The sequence below is a fragment of the Alexandromys fortis genome, unplaced genomic scaffold (genome assembly GCF_014885135.2).
Source record: "Alexandromys fortis isolate MF-2015 unplaced genomic scaffold, M_Fortis_MF-2015_v1.1 scaffold_140, whole genome shotgun sequence".
In the NCBI taxonomy this organism is placed as follows: Eukaryota; Metazoa; Chordata; class Mammalia; order Rodentia; family Cricetidae; genus Alexandromys; species Alexandromys fortis.
Window position 1 is genome coordinate 1,769,139 of NW_026068048.1, and position 12,975 is coordinate 1,782,113.

General features: G+C 46.2%; 1 protein-coding gene across 9 annotated transcripts in view; it reads right to left on the reverse strand.

Moving 5' to 3' along the window:
- The window catches only part of Znf260 (zinc finger protein 260), a 15,838-nt gene extending 6,009 nt beyond the window's left edge, over positions 1-9,829 (reverse strand). For 2 of the 9 annotated variants that reach the window (XM_050119216.1, XM_050119211.1), the window contains exons 1-2: positions 9,399-9,829; positions 2,363-2,543 (exon numbers count right to left, since the gene is read on the reverse strand). The gene's annotated coding sequence lies outside the window, so the exon portion shown is untranslated. Of the gene's footprint in view, positions 1-2,362; positions 2,544-6,760; positions 6,869-9,287; positions 9,309-9,398 lie in introns of those variants that run through there. The other 7 variants (XM_050119219.1, XM_050119212.1, XM_050119215.1 and 4 more) reach the window with 6 other exon arrangements.
- Between the last annotated feature and the right edge of the window lie 3,146 nt (positions 9,830-12,975).

Consider the following 12,975-nt stretch of genomic DNA (forward strand, 5'->3'; position numbering starts at 1 on the left):
CAATAAGAAGCTGGAACTAGCCGGGCCAGGCAGTGTTTAATAGAATACAGTTTCCGTGTAATTATTTCGGGCATAAGCTAGCCATGCGGGCGGCCGGGTGCCGGGGACGCAGCCCTGCCGCTGCTCCTATTTCAACAGATGGCGCCTAATTCAACAACTGACAGCTTCCACTCCTCCTGCCTGTACCAACTGACAGCTTCCACTCCTCCTGCCTGTACCAGGCATGTGCCAATCTGCATGATTTACAGGGTGCCGGGGATCAAAGGCAGGACTACAAAGGTCCACGTAAGCAAGGAACCCACAAACTGAGCTGCATCCCTACTCCCATAATGCAGCTTTGATCAGTGGAAAGACCTAGAAGGGAAATATCAAGAAAAAGTATTCTCAGCACTTTGGCAAATGAAGATCCCAAACTTAAGGAACCCTGGGTTTAGTCCTGTGGTGCTGGAAAGGGAACAGCCCTCATAGGCCCATATATTCGAATGCTTAGTCACTCAGGGGGCGGCACGGTTTGAGAAAGATTAGGAGGTGTGGCCTTGTTGGAGGAGGAGTGTGACTGGGAGAGGACTTTGAGGTTTCAAACGCCCCACAGCAGGCTCAGTGTGCTCTGACTGGAGACAGAACACAGCTCTCAGCTACTGCTACAGCAGCATGAACACACCGTGCCTCCATCTGGCCCTTACATGGGAATGACGGACTAGCCCTCTGATGCTGTAAGCAAGCCCACAACTGCACTCTTTCTTTTACAGAGTTGCCTTGGTCATGAGACCTCTTCACACAAGAGAACACTGACTAAGACAGACTCCTTCCACTGAAGATAAACAAATAAACACTATAGCTAATATTATAAAAAGTTAAAAGAAAAAACAATGCCGTATACGTTTAAGAGTTTAATAAATTAGAGCCAAATGACATCGACTGATAAATTGCTTGATACTAGAGTTTGAGCCCCAGAGCCGTGTGGAAGGAGACTCCACAGGCTTGCGTTCTGACCTCCAAACATACCATAGAAGTATGCCTGTATACAAACACACACTAATAATAATAAATAAAATTAATATTTTTCAAAAAGATTTAACACATTAGCACACACACAAAAAGCAAGAAACAAGTAGAAAGGGTGGACGAAACCAAGGAATCTAGAGTAATGGCTGGAGAATTAGTGCATCAGTAATAAAATCTAGGAGGTCTGAAAAGTATCAAATGAGTTGTGGAAAACAACCGAGAAAGAACGGAACAGAATAAAGAAAGCTTTCCGAAATTCTGCACGTGCTCAACACAAGAACAGGCTCATCCAATACAGAGAAATCCATTCAAAGACAGCCATGCTAGATAAAGCACGTTACTGCAAAACTGTTCATGAAAGTAAAAAGGAAGGAACAAGGAGGCACATACTCATTCTGTGCTGTGTGCTGAGCCGGTGCGCATGCACTGCGTGTGTGGGAGTCAGAGGACAACTTGTAGGAGTCAGTTCTTAATCCCAGCACTCAATCTCAGTGAGTTAGAAGCTAGCCTGAGCTACACAGCAAGTTTGAGGACAACAAAGGATACATATTGAAACCCTGTCTCAACAACAATAAAAAGTACCTTATGTGAGCCGGGCGGTGGTGGCGCACGCCTTTAATCCCAGCACTCTGGAGGCAGAGGCAGGCAGATCTCTGGGAGTTCGAGGCCAGCCTGGGCTACAAGAGCTAGTTCTAGGACAGGAACCAAAAGCTACAGAGAAACCCTGTCTCGAAAAGCCAAAAAGAAAAAAGGGAAAAAAAAAAAGTAACTTATGTGGTTGCCGATTTGTAGTTCAGGGTAAGGAAAAACTGAGCAAAAACAGCTGGCTACCGAGCCATCCCTGGGCATCCACAGGGCATCTCTGCAGACAATCTATGCATGTCCTCCTACAGTTAAACCCTTTTAGGTTACACAGAATATCTAGCACACTATGGCAATGCCACTCAAATAGCTGCCATGCGGTGTTGGTCAGGGAGTTAAAACAAGGAAAAAGACCTGCATGCTCTGTAGGGTTTGCTGTTTGTCTTAAACGTGTTAGTGTGTGGTTGTGCACACGAGTGCAGGTGCCTATGGAGATGAGAGCTGGAGATACAGGAGCAGCCATTAAAATTAGGCCTGGAAGTCAAGGAGGGGGGCTGGCATGCAGCAGAGAAGTTAGAAGAGCAACCAATCCTATAGAGGGTGAGGAAAGGAAAGCAGGGCCTGGATCACTGACCTGTCTAAAGGGTTTTCAGCAGTCGTCCCTCCAAATGGGGCTGAGCTGATTGAAAACAACAACAACAACTAAAAACCCATAGGCGGTTGCAAAGCCTGACTGCACCCAGGACACTGAACGTTATACAAGGCTTCCACTCACCTGCAGACTTAACTTCTCAACCACCCACCGTTTCTGTTTGAAGTGTAGACTCTAAACTTGCAAAGAGAAAGCGCTTCAGGACGCTGATATCTCTGGAAATCAAAGCAGCAGTTCCAAGTCAGGCTGAGGCCTTAGAACTCAGGAGAGGTTTGAAGAGCAGGCAAACTTCTGCTCCACTGGCCTGCGAAAACAACCAAGTCCCGTGCGTCTAGGAGCCTCGGTGCGTTCAGGCCCACAAGCAAAGGGCAAGAGCGTTGGCAGTCTGCATTCAGGATAAACCCAAAATTCTGCCTAAAACCAAAAGGTACTTCGGATGTGGGTAACACAAGGTATTTCATTTTCAGAATTTAAGTTATACAGAGAAACTATGACACCGACTTTTCTGAGGTTGCCCAAACTGCCATCTCACCATGATGTCTGGGCAGCTGTTACAGGAGGCCTTGCTCCCAAATGAAGGCAAACTGCTGTCTTATCTTCCCCCCAACTCCCGCAACAGGTTTAAGGCAGGAGTGGGAACATGTGTTTCCAGTACTAGCAACTTGGAAATCAAGGCAGGAAGATGGAGATTTGAGAAAAGTCTAGGCTACCTGTCTCAAAAAAGTAAATAGAAGGCCAGAGAAATGGCTCAGTGGTTAAAGTATTTGTAACAGCAAGCATGAAGATAGGTGTTTGGCTCCCTCGGATCCATTGTCAGAGGGCAGAGAAGGAACCCTGAGAGCAAGCTGGCTAGTAGCACTAGCCATAGGCGCTCTGAGTGTGGTGGAGAAAAAAAATGCCTTAATAAGTAAAGTAAAAAGAAGATGGAGGGAGCTGGGAAGTCGTGGCACACACCTTTAATCCCAGTACCGGGGAGGCAGAGGCAGGCCAGCCTGATCTACAGAGTAAGTTCTAGGACAGGCTCCAAAGCTACAGAGAAACCCTGTCTCAAAACAACAAAACAGCAAAATAGATGGAGGGTGATTCCTAACATCAGTGTAAGACCCACCCACATGCAGGCACACTCATGTGTACATGCCCTTCCACCACCAATATGTCAACAAACATAAAAAACACATGCACAACACACACAATTGGAAAAAGAGAGAGAGAGAGACTATAAACTGGTACAGGTACTCAGGCGACAGAGGCTGAAGGAGCAGAAGTTCAAGGTCAGTTCCATAGTGAGTTCCAGCCTGTGCTACATGAAAACTGTCTTTAAAAAGTTAGAGGGGCTGGGAGTAGTAGCACACACTTTTAATCAGGAGGCAGAGGCAGGCACATTTTTATAAATTTGAGGCCAGCCTGGTCTACAAAGTGAGTTCCAGACAGCCAGAATTACACAGTGAGACCCCATCTTGAGCCCAAAAAAGAAAGGGGGCTTGAAAGATGGCTCAGCAGTTAAGAACAATGGCTGTTCTTTTGGAGGACCCAGGTTCAGTTCCCAGCACCCGCAGGACAGCTCACAAACCATCAGAACTCCAGGTTTATAAGATCGAGTGTCCTCTTCTGGCCTCTGGACCTACTGTATGCATACGATACATAGACATACGTGCAGGCAAACCCGTATGTTGTGGAAAATTAGTTTAAGATATGTTATAACCATTTATGCTGTGGAATATTTATTTAATGATACAAAGATGTGTTGCATTATTTTATGCTACATTTGTTTAACTCTGTGAAGCTATGTTACTTTGGCTGCCTAAAACACCTGATTGGTCTGGTAAGAAGCAGAACAGCCAATAGCTGAACAGGAGAGAGAAATGGGTGGGGCTAGCAGGCAGAGGGACTGAATAGAAGTAGATGAGGAGGAGGAAAGAGAAAAGGAAAAGGAGAGGAGGATGGCAGGGGCCAGCCACCCAGGACACAACCAGCCACAGAGTAATTGGAAGAAAGATAAAGAATAGAGAAAGGGAAAGGCCTAGAGGCAAAGGGTAGATGGGATAATCTAAGTTAAGAAAATGGCTAGAAATAAGCCAAGCTAAGGCCAGGCATTCATATTTATTTGGGAGCTGGGTGACAGGCCCCCAAAGAAAAAAAAAAAAAAGAAGAAAAAACAATTACACTCATACATATAAAATAAAAATCAGTTTTAAAATCTCAAAAGAAAGAAAACAAAGGAAAGGAGGGAAGAAGGGAAGGAGGGAGGGAGAAAAGACTGCAGATAACCTTCTGTGGAGGAAGCTCAGTGGTTAAGACTACTTCCTGCTCTTGCAGGTGTCCCGGGAGTGAATCCCAGAACCCATATGGTAGCTCACAATCATCTGTAATTCCAGATGCACAGAATGTGACATCTTTTTCTGACCTCCAAAAGACACCAGACAAGCGCATGTTGTACTCATCTATCCCATCAGGCAAAATATCCAAACATACACACACACACACACAGAAAGAGGGGGGGGGCTTTGCCTTGAAAAGGTTAGGGGTTCAATCCCAACAAGGACAAAAGTAAAACAAAAACATGGTTTCTTTTAAAAGTCATCAATTTAGGCAGGCGGTGGTGGCACACATTTTTAATCCCAGCACTTGGGAGGCTGGTGGATCTCTGTGAGTTCGAAGCCAGCCTGGTCTACAAGAGTTAGTTCCAGGACAGGCTCCAAAGCTACAGAGAAACCCTGTCTCAAAAAACCAAAGAAAAAAAAAGTTATCATCAACCATGAACAACACAAACAAAACATACAGGAAATTATTTGGATAACACTAACAACTCAGCTCTTAAAACCTTTTCAGGTTTAATATTTTACCTAGGTTTAGTAACTCTTGGAGAAATTAAATGTAATTTAGGCTTCTGTAACTATATGCACATCCTGAATTTAGCAAACATTTATCGATCCTGTGCTATGAGGATTCCGCTTGTAGTGGTGTATGGCAACACAAGGCTTGTTCTTTTACACTCCAAATTCCAGGCCAGCCTGCTCTACATACTGAGTTTCAGGACAGTCAGGTTGAAGGTCTTCTGAAATCTCCTAATGGAGCCATTCACTAGACCGCTGGACACACGGATTAAAAACGTAGAGCCCCAGCCTGCACGAGAGGACCCCAGCCACACATCTGCCCCACACCATATGCCTGGGGAAGGCAGAACTCAATCAAATGCAACCCAGGCTTTCTAGCCCTAGTCCACGAGGGGACTCCAGCAACACCTTCTCACCAACCAGGAGGTGCCAGGCAGTTGGCCACGATTACGGTCTCCTTGTGATGAGGAAGCATGGTCCTGCCCGTCACCATGACGGACTGAGCAGGACAAGGAAACCCACACGTGGGCTTGGGTCTGTCTGTCCTGGGCTCCAAGAAGCACAGGCCCACCCAGCACCTTGTGACCCCAGGTAGATGGGCATTATTATAGTGAGCAAATGTATAGTCTGGTATGGGGGAGGGGGGCAGAATGGTCATGTCCTGTGTGCAAAGGACAGAGGCACATCTGAAGAGGAAAAGAAGTGAGGAGTGGGCAGAGATGGATGGCTTGCTTGCCAATGTCAGGCCCACACCTGGGTTCATGTCTCTGACACAGCCAAGGTCTCTGTTGATGTCCATGACTCATACCACCAAAGGCCGAGAGAATCGGGCTGTACAAGTTGGTCCTGCCACTCACTGGCTGAAGCACTCAGGAGAAAGGGTCCTACACCTTGCCCGGGCAGCACAACAGATTGACCCTGCATGCAGGCATGGATGAGCCCGCCCTGAGAACTGGAGCATGAGATCTGGCCCTGCCCCTCACCTGCCATATAATGGCATGGGTGGGGAGAGATGCCCCCTTTACCTCTCAACACATGCAGCAGACCAGAGAGCCGACCCTCCCCCTAACCAGCTGCTGAGCACCACAGTAGAACTGCCCCTGAGTGAGTGAGTGAGTGGAACAGCTGGGCACATCTCCTTGCCTGCCATGTGGTGGAGAGGGCAAGGGAGCCGGCCCTTCCCCTTACCAGCTGCAGCACTCAAGAAGGTGGACCTGCACCTCACCTGGGCAGCACAGCAGAGCTACTGACAGGTACCAGCGATTACCCAGAGAACATGAGCATGGGAGACCCGGCCTTGCCCCTCGTCTGGTCTGCCATCTGGTGGTGTGGGCAGGTGAAAGATTGCCCCCCACCCCACCCCACCCCGTGGCAGGTGGGAGAGATGGCCCTGAGGGCATAAGAGCGGGAGAGCTGTCCCTGCCCTCACCAGCTGCAGCACTCAGGACAGTGGCCCCTGCACCTTGCCTGAGCAGCACAGTAGAGCTAGCCCTGGTGGTCCAGGTGTTGGAGAACTGCCCCACCCCAAGCTCATTGCTTCAAGGGGTGAACTAGCTGGGGCAGTACTGGAGAGCTCACCCTGGTGGTGAGGGCAGGGGACAGCTGGTGGGTTGACCAACCAGCAACCACCCAGGCCCAGAACCAGGACTATGAGCTGGCCCACCCCAACACCCACCTCATCTATTACCTGTGGAAGTACGTGAAGGGGCAGGTCCTCCAGACCCAAAGCTGCAGGATCTCCATGACACTGGGCAACAACAGGGTATCCAAGAGGAGTCCCGGTGAGGGCCCAGCACTGATAATGTAGGAAAAATCAGAGGCCTTGAGCCAGACCAATGACTCTTTGCAATGCACACTCGCAAGTAAAGCTGTATGGAGCAACAGGTTTACTTGTGTGACTCACTGAGTCACAGTGCGGCTTCCATAACAAGATTTTTTCCCTTTTTATTTCTTAAATTTTATTCTATTGGGAGAGGTTGCAAGGGCAGAAGGCAGATATGAAGGGGCAGGGAGATGAACAGGATTGAGATGCGTGATATGAAAAGACACAAAGAATATATAAAAAGAAAGTTTAAAAAAATAGAAAAAGACTCCTTAAAAACAGACCTCTGTAATCCGTTTCTGAGAAAACCACAGTAGAAGGGTGTACTTAGGGGCTTGGCGATATCTGAGGGATAATTTAGAACAAGCTGGGGCTGGGGAGATGGTCAGGAAAGGCACTAGGTCCTGAGTCTGCAGATGACAGAGGGGCAGAGACAAGTGGATCCCCAAAGCTTACCGACCAGCCAGGCAGCTGAGTCAATGGGCTCCAGGCTCAGCGGGAGAGCGAGGCTCACTCAGTGAGAGAGACCCTGACTCACACAATAAGGTAGAGAGCAAGACGCCTGGCATCTGCCTCTGCCCTACAGCGCCCGTACACATGCTCATGCATACATGTACGTGTGCACTCAGGACTACTTCTGCACACACCCACATGCAGATGTACACAGCACACACTAAAACAAGCTGTGTCTTCTTTGTTAGTTTGAATGTCTGTTTTCTTCATTTATCCAATTGTTGACACTGACTCTTTTTTTTATTATTATTATTATTTTTTTTTTTTTAGACAAGATTTCTCTGTAGCTTTGGTGCCTGTCCTGGACTAGCTCTTGTAGACCAGGCTGGCCTCGAACTCACAGAGATCCGCCTGCTTCTGCCTCCAAGTGCTGGGATTAAAGGTGTGAGCCAGCACTGACCGGCTAAAAAAGTTTTTTTTTCTTTCTTTCTTTCTTTTTTTTTTGTTTGTTTTGTTTTTCGAGACAGGATTTCTCTGTGGCTTTGGAACCTGTCCTGGAACGAGCCCTTTCACTTACAGAAAAATTTGCTAATAAGTGGGAGAAACGGCTCAGCAGTCAGGAGCACGTACCGTTCTCCCAGCAGCCACACAGGGCTGCTCACCCAGGGCTGTAACGCCAGCTTCAGGGGATCTGATGGCCTCTTCTAGCTTCCATCAGCACTCCCACGTGCCCACGCGCCCACAAGTACACGTACACACACACACACACACACACACCTCTTTAAAAATAAAATCTTTAGTAAATAAAAAAAGAAAAACATGTTTTAAAAATAAATGTGAAAGCTGGGTGGTGGTGGCACACGCCTTTAACCCCAGTAGTCAGGAGGCAAAGACAGGCAGATCTCTGTGAGTTCAAAGCCAGCCCAGTCTACTGAGCAGTTCCAGGACACCCAGGACTGTTACACAGAGAAACTCTGTCTGAAAAAAACCAAGGGGGGGGGGGAGAAGTGTGACAAGCTAGCTAGTGGTAACACACGCCTTTAATCCCAGCATTTGGAAGGCAGAAGCTGGCAAATCTCTGAGTTTGAGGCCAGACTGGTTTACAGAGCTAGTTCCAGGATAGCAAGGCTACACAGAGAAATTCTGTCTCAAAATAAATAATTGTGACGTGCAAGGCATGGTGGTGCTGGCCTTTCATTCCAGTACTTGGGAAGCAGAGGCCTGCGAGTTCCAGGACAACCAGAGCTATGCAGAGAAACCCTCATTAAAAAAAAAAAAAGCAAAATACTTCTCTAAAATGCAGAAGAAAAACTGTACTTTAACAAAAGCTACTCGGTATGGGGAACATCTGAACAAATTAAGAGTTTTAACTTGGCAAAGAGCCTAGCCCTTTGAGTATTTAAGTACTAAATATCTTCTGGACCTCTCTGCCGAGGGTGGGGACAACTTTCCTAAAGCTATTCCGAATCTGTACAGTGGAAAGTACCTCCTAAGGGTTATTCCGTAAACTCAAAGGCTACTCAAAAAGGCTCGACTGAAGTTTCTCCAAGTACTAAGTTAATTCCTCCTGATGTGTAGGCACCCAATAGCAAGTTTTTGGAAATCTTCGTTACAAAAAAAAAGATTTTTCAAAGGAACGTTGGTTTCATTTTGTACTGTCATGTTTTATTAAAAAAAAAACTTTTAAACGACTCACTCAATTTATCTTTTTCCCTTTCCTGTTTACTAGAACAAGGCTTTATTCTTAAAATGTGACAAGTGTATTCCCATTCGTGTATTCTCACTAACTTGAATTCAGTTTCTCTCTAACTTGAAACCAACCAAAGGACACCCTCACACGTAAGCTCACCCCACCCGCAAACCCACCCCGGCTTCTGGCTCTTCCCAGCCCCCATCCGCCCAAGTTCCCAGCTCCGCTGTCACAGTAAGCGATTCTCACCCCTTCGGGCATCCTCGCCCTTGCAGGAGCAACAAACCCTCCCCTACAGCTTCTTTGGCTCGTCCGGGCCCAGGAAAACGACGGCTCTACAGACCCCCAAATCAAACTCACCAGCAGACAAAGGCGACAACGGCGAGCCACGAAGCCTGCGCCTGCGCACTCCTGCCAGCACGCCCAGAGGTCTCTGCCCACCAGGGCTCTAAACTAGCGGATCTTTCTCCATTTCCTTCTTTTGACTGTGGACTACATTTCCCAGAAGTCTCGGGATCTAGTCAATTTTTCCCGCGAACTTTTCCCAGCTCGTCTAGGTGGTGTTAGGGAATGAGACCGGGACTCAAATACTGCGGCTTTTACTGTTTTACCCAGAAGGACGGTGGTGTGCCATCGTGAATAATAAGGGCATCTCAAACTCACTGAATAGGCTTTACGCGTCTGCAGGGCGAGATTCCGAATAACACGTAACCCTCTCGGTTAAACGTAACCCTCTCGTAAAAACGGCCTGCAGGGCGAGATTCCGAATAACACGTAACCATCTCGGTTAAACGTAAACCTCTCGTAAAAACGGCCTGCAGGGCGAGATTCCGAATAACACGTAACCCTCTCGGTTAAACGTAACCCTCTCGTAAAAACGGCCTGCAGGGCGAGATTCCGAATAACACGTAACCATCTCGGTTAAACGTAACCCTCTCGTAAAAACGGCCTGCAGGGCGAGATTCCGAATAACACGTAACCATCTCGGTTAAACGTTGGCGGAAACCATCTTGGTGACGTGGAGCAGTGCAGAACTACACTTCCCAGAAGCTACCGCGCGTTCCCACGCCTCTGGCTTGTACTTGGTAGCTTTCCATAAAGTTGTACCAGACTCTGGTGTTAACTCTAGACACACAAACTAACGCCAGGTGGGAATCGAGGAAAACACGAGAGTGGCTGTTGTAATTTACAAAAACCAGTGAGAAAAAGACACCATGCAACAGAGCTCAGGGGAGGGTTTTTATGGGGTGGGGAGAAAGTGAATGGGAAAAGGGGGAAAGGAAGAGGGGAGACCTGCCTCTGGGGACAGGAGTAGTATAATGGGAGAGAGAAGAGAGACAGAGACAGAGAAAGAAAGAGAGAGTTGGGCTTGCTGCTGCATTGACTTCCTATAGCCAGGCTCATGCAGTATGGTCACCCCCAAGATATTTCGTATGTTCATTCCTGCAGCTTCACCATCAAGAAAGGACTTTGAGATTCTCAGAGACCATAGCAAGTTGCCCAAGTGGTTCCACACTGAGTATCTGATGAGTTGGAAAGCAGTGTTCCTGAAGGCTTGGCTGCTGGAAGCAGCGTTTAATAAGAACAGAAAGCACATTCGTGTCGAGTGAGCTCCTGATTCACATGAGGGGGGGGGGGATCTTGGAGGCGAAGCTGAGATCTTGATAGCCAGGCAGGCTTTATTGCCAACAAGACATGTCCAGGATGACCATGAGCTTGACTGACCATCTCCACAAGCACCTCATGCGAACCTCAGAGAGTCCAGACCAGGATCTTCCACTGAACTCTGTGATGGCATCACCCAGCAAGCTCTGTAGAGAGCTACATCAATGTGACCATCAGAGTCTTCAAGGCCTGGTTCTAGATGTTTCCTGAGAGTGTTGAGATGGGGACCCAGAGTTCCTCAATGAAGTTCCATGGGACTGTAACCCAGAACTCTTTTGAAAGCACATTTTGAAAATGGAAGTCTCCAGAAAACATTACACAGCCCTGACAGTCCCATAACTCACCCTGTAGACCAGGCTGGTCTTGAATTCACAGAGATCCACCTGACTCTGCCTCCCCACTGGGATTAAATGGATGCACAACTCCACCAAGCTCATAAGCTATTTTTGTTTTTTTCTTTAGAAGTTGGGAGAGAAAGGAGTTTTTGTTTTCCCCTTGTGTTAAATGCTAACAAATATGTGCTGGAAACATTCCTCTGAAGAATTATATAGCTGGCCTAAAAAAATTAAGTGTCTACATGGTTCATGGATCTTTTGGTTCCGTTACTATCTCTGTATGTTGCTGTGGAACAATCCTGTTCTTCACTGTGAATATGTATTATTCTCGTTAGTTAATTAAAAAGCTGACAGGCCGGAAGCTGGGCAGGAAGTCAGTTGCTTTCTTTACTGCAAAAGCTAACCATGTGGGCAAAGAAACTGCCCTTTCCTCAATTGCTGACAGTTACTGTCTAAACTGAGTCAACGGACACAAGAAAGGTGACTTCCAAACTTTGCCAAGATCAAACAGGAAAGTTCTTCAGAATTCCCTGCTTCACAGGAAAGTCTATGAGATATGCTAAACCTGTCGGCCAGAGTTGGATGCCCTAACGTTGCAAAGGAACTTTGGGTGACTGTCCATACAAATTGAGGTCCCTGTCATTAGATAACATTTCACCCTTGTAGGGGTCTTTGATGGAGTTGAAGACTAAATAGTTTTAATTATAGTTTCCCTTAGTTAATTAGAAAGTAAATTAGATACAAACTTTAGACTCACCAAGATAAGATAGATAACTAAGTATTTTCTCTAATTTTGCCAAATGCAAACGGATTAGATGTTGTTACTGTAATTCTTACTTAATAACTGTTTTTGTTGTATATAATTTTACTACATTAAGATTAAAGCCTTCCTTTTTAATTAAACAAAAGGAGGGAATGCTGTGGAACAATCCTTTTGTACAATATGAATATATGTGTTACTCTCATTGGTTAATAGAAAGCTGACAGGCCAATAGCTGGGCAGGAAGTTAGGAGGGAAAGCTGCAGAGGCGCAAAACTATGAGCCGATTTCCATGTTGACCAAAGGTCAGAGAGTTGGAACTTACAAGATTATTGCGCTTCTACCTCAAACAAAGGCCCCATCTAGATGTTGGTTTAGAGAGTTCCGCTCTCTCAAGATGATTGTCTACAGGTGTGGCTAATTGCCAGACCTTGTGCTCAAGAAATAGAGAAGTAGATCTGTTCCCACCTCAAACAAAAGTCTAAGGATCCAATTAAGTCCCAGTTCTCTTTATGGAGATAACTTGGATTCCACCTACCTTGTCTTGGCAAAGTTTGGCAGTCACCTTATTTTGTGTCCTGCTTATCCAATTTGGACACAATTGTCAGCAGTTGAGGCAAGGACAGTTTCTTGCCCAAAAAGCTAGCTTTGATACACTGAAAGCAAACTCCGTAAGACAGTTCTGTGATAACCATCATCCTTTTTTTTAAAATATTCATTTATTTTCTTATTGTGTATTCAATATTCTGTCTGCAGACCAGAAGAGGGCACCAGACCCCATTACAGATGAGCCACCATGTGGTTGCTGGGAATTGAACTCAGGACCTTTGGAAGAGCAGGCAATGCTCTTAACCTCTGAGCCATCTCTCCAGCCCCACCATCATCCTTTTTTTGAAGTAAATTGATGCTGCCATGAACAGACACATCTCACTGTCATGAAAAGACTTATGTTATTAAAATATTTAAAATATCATATTCTCTTGGTCTTTGAAGTGTTTGAAGACCATCTTTAAAATATACCTCTTCTTGACCTTGAAAACATACCTAACATAGCCACGAATTTAATTATTATAGATGACTAAATACTATGTATATTTCTTAATTATCAATTACATATTTAAATGAGCTCCATAGATACATTAAACAAGAATAGAAACATACAGTTTAGCAAAAAAAA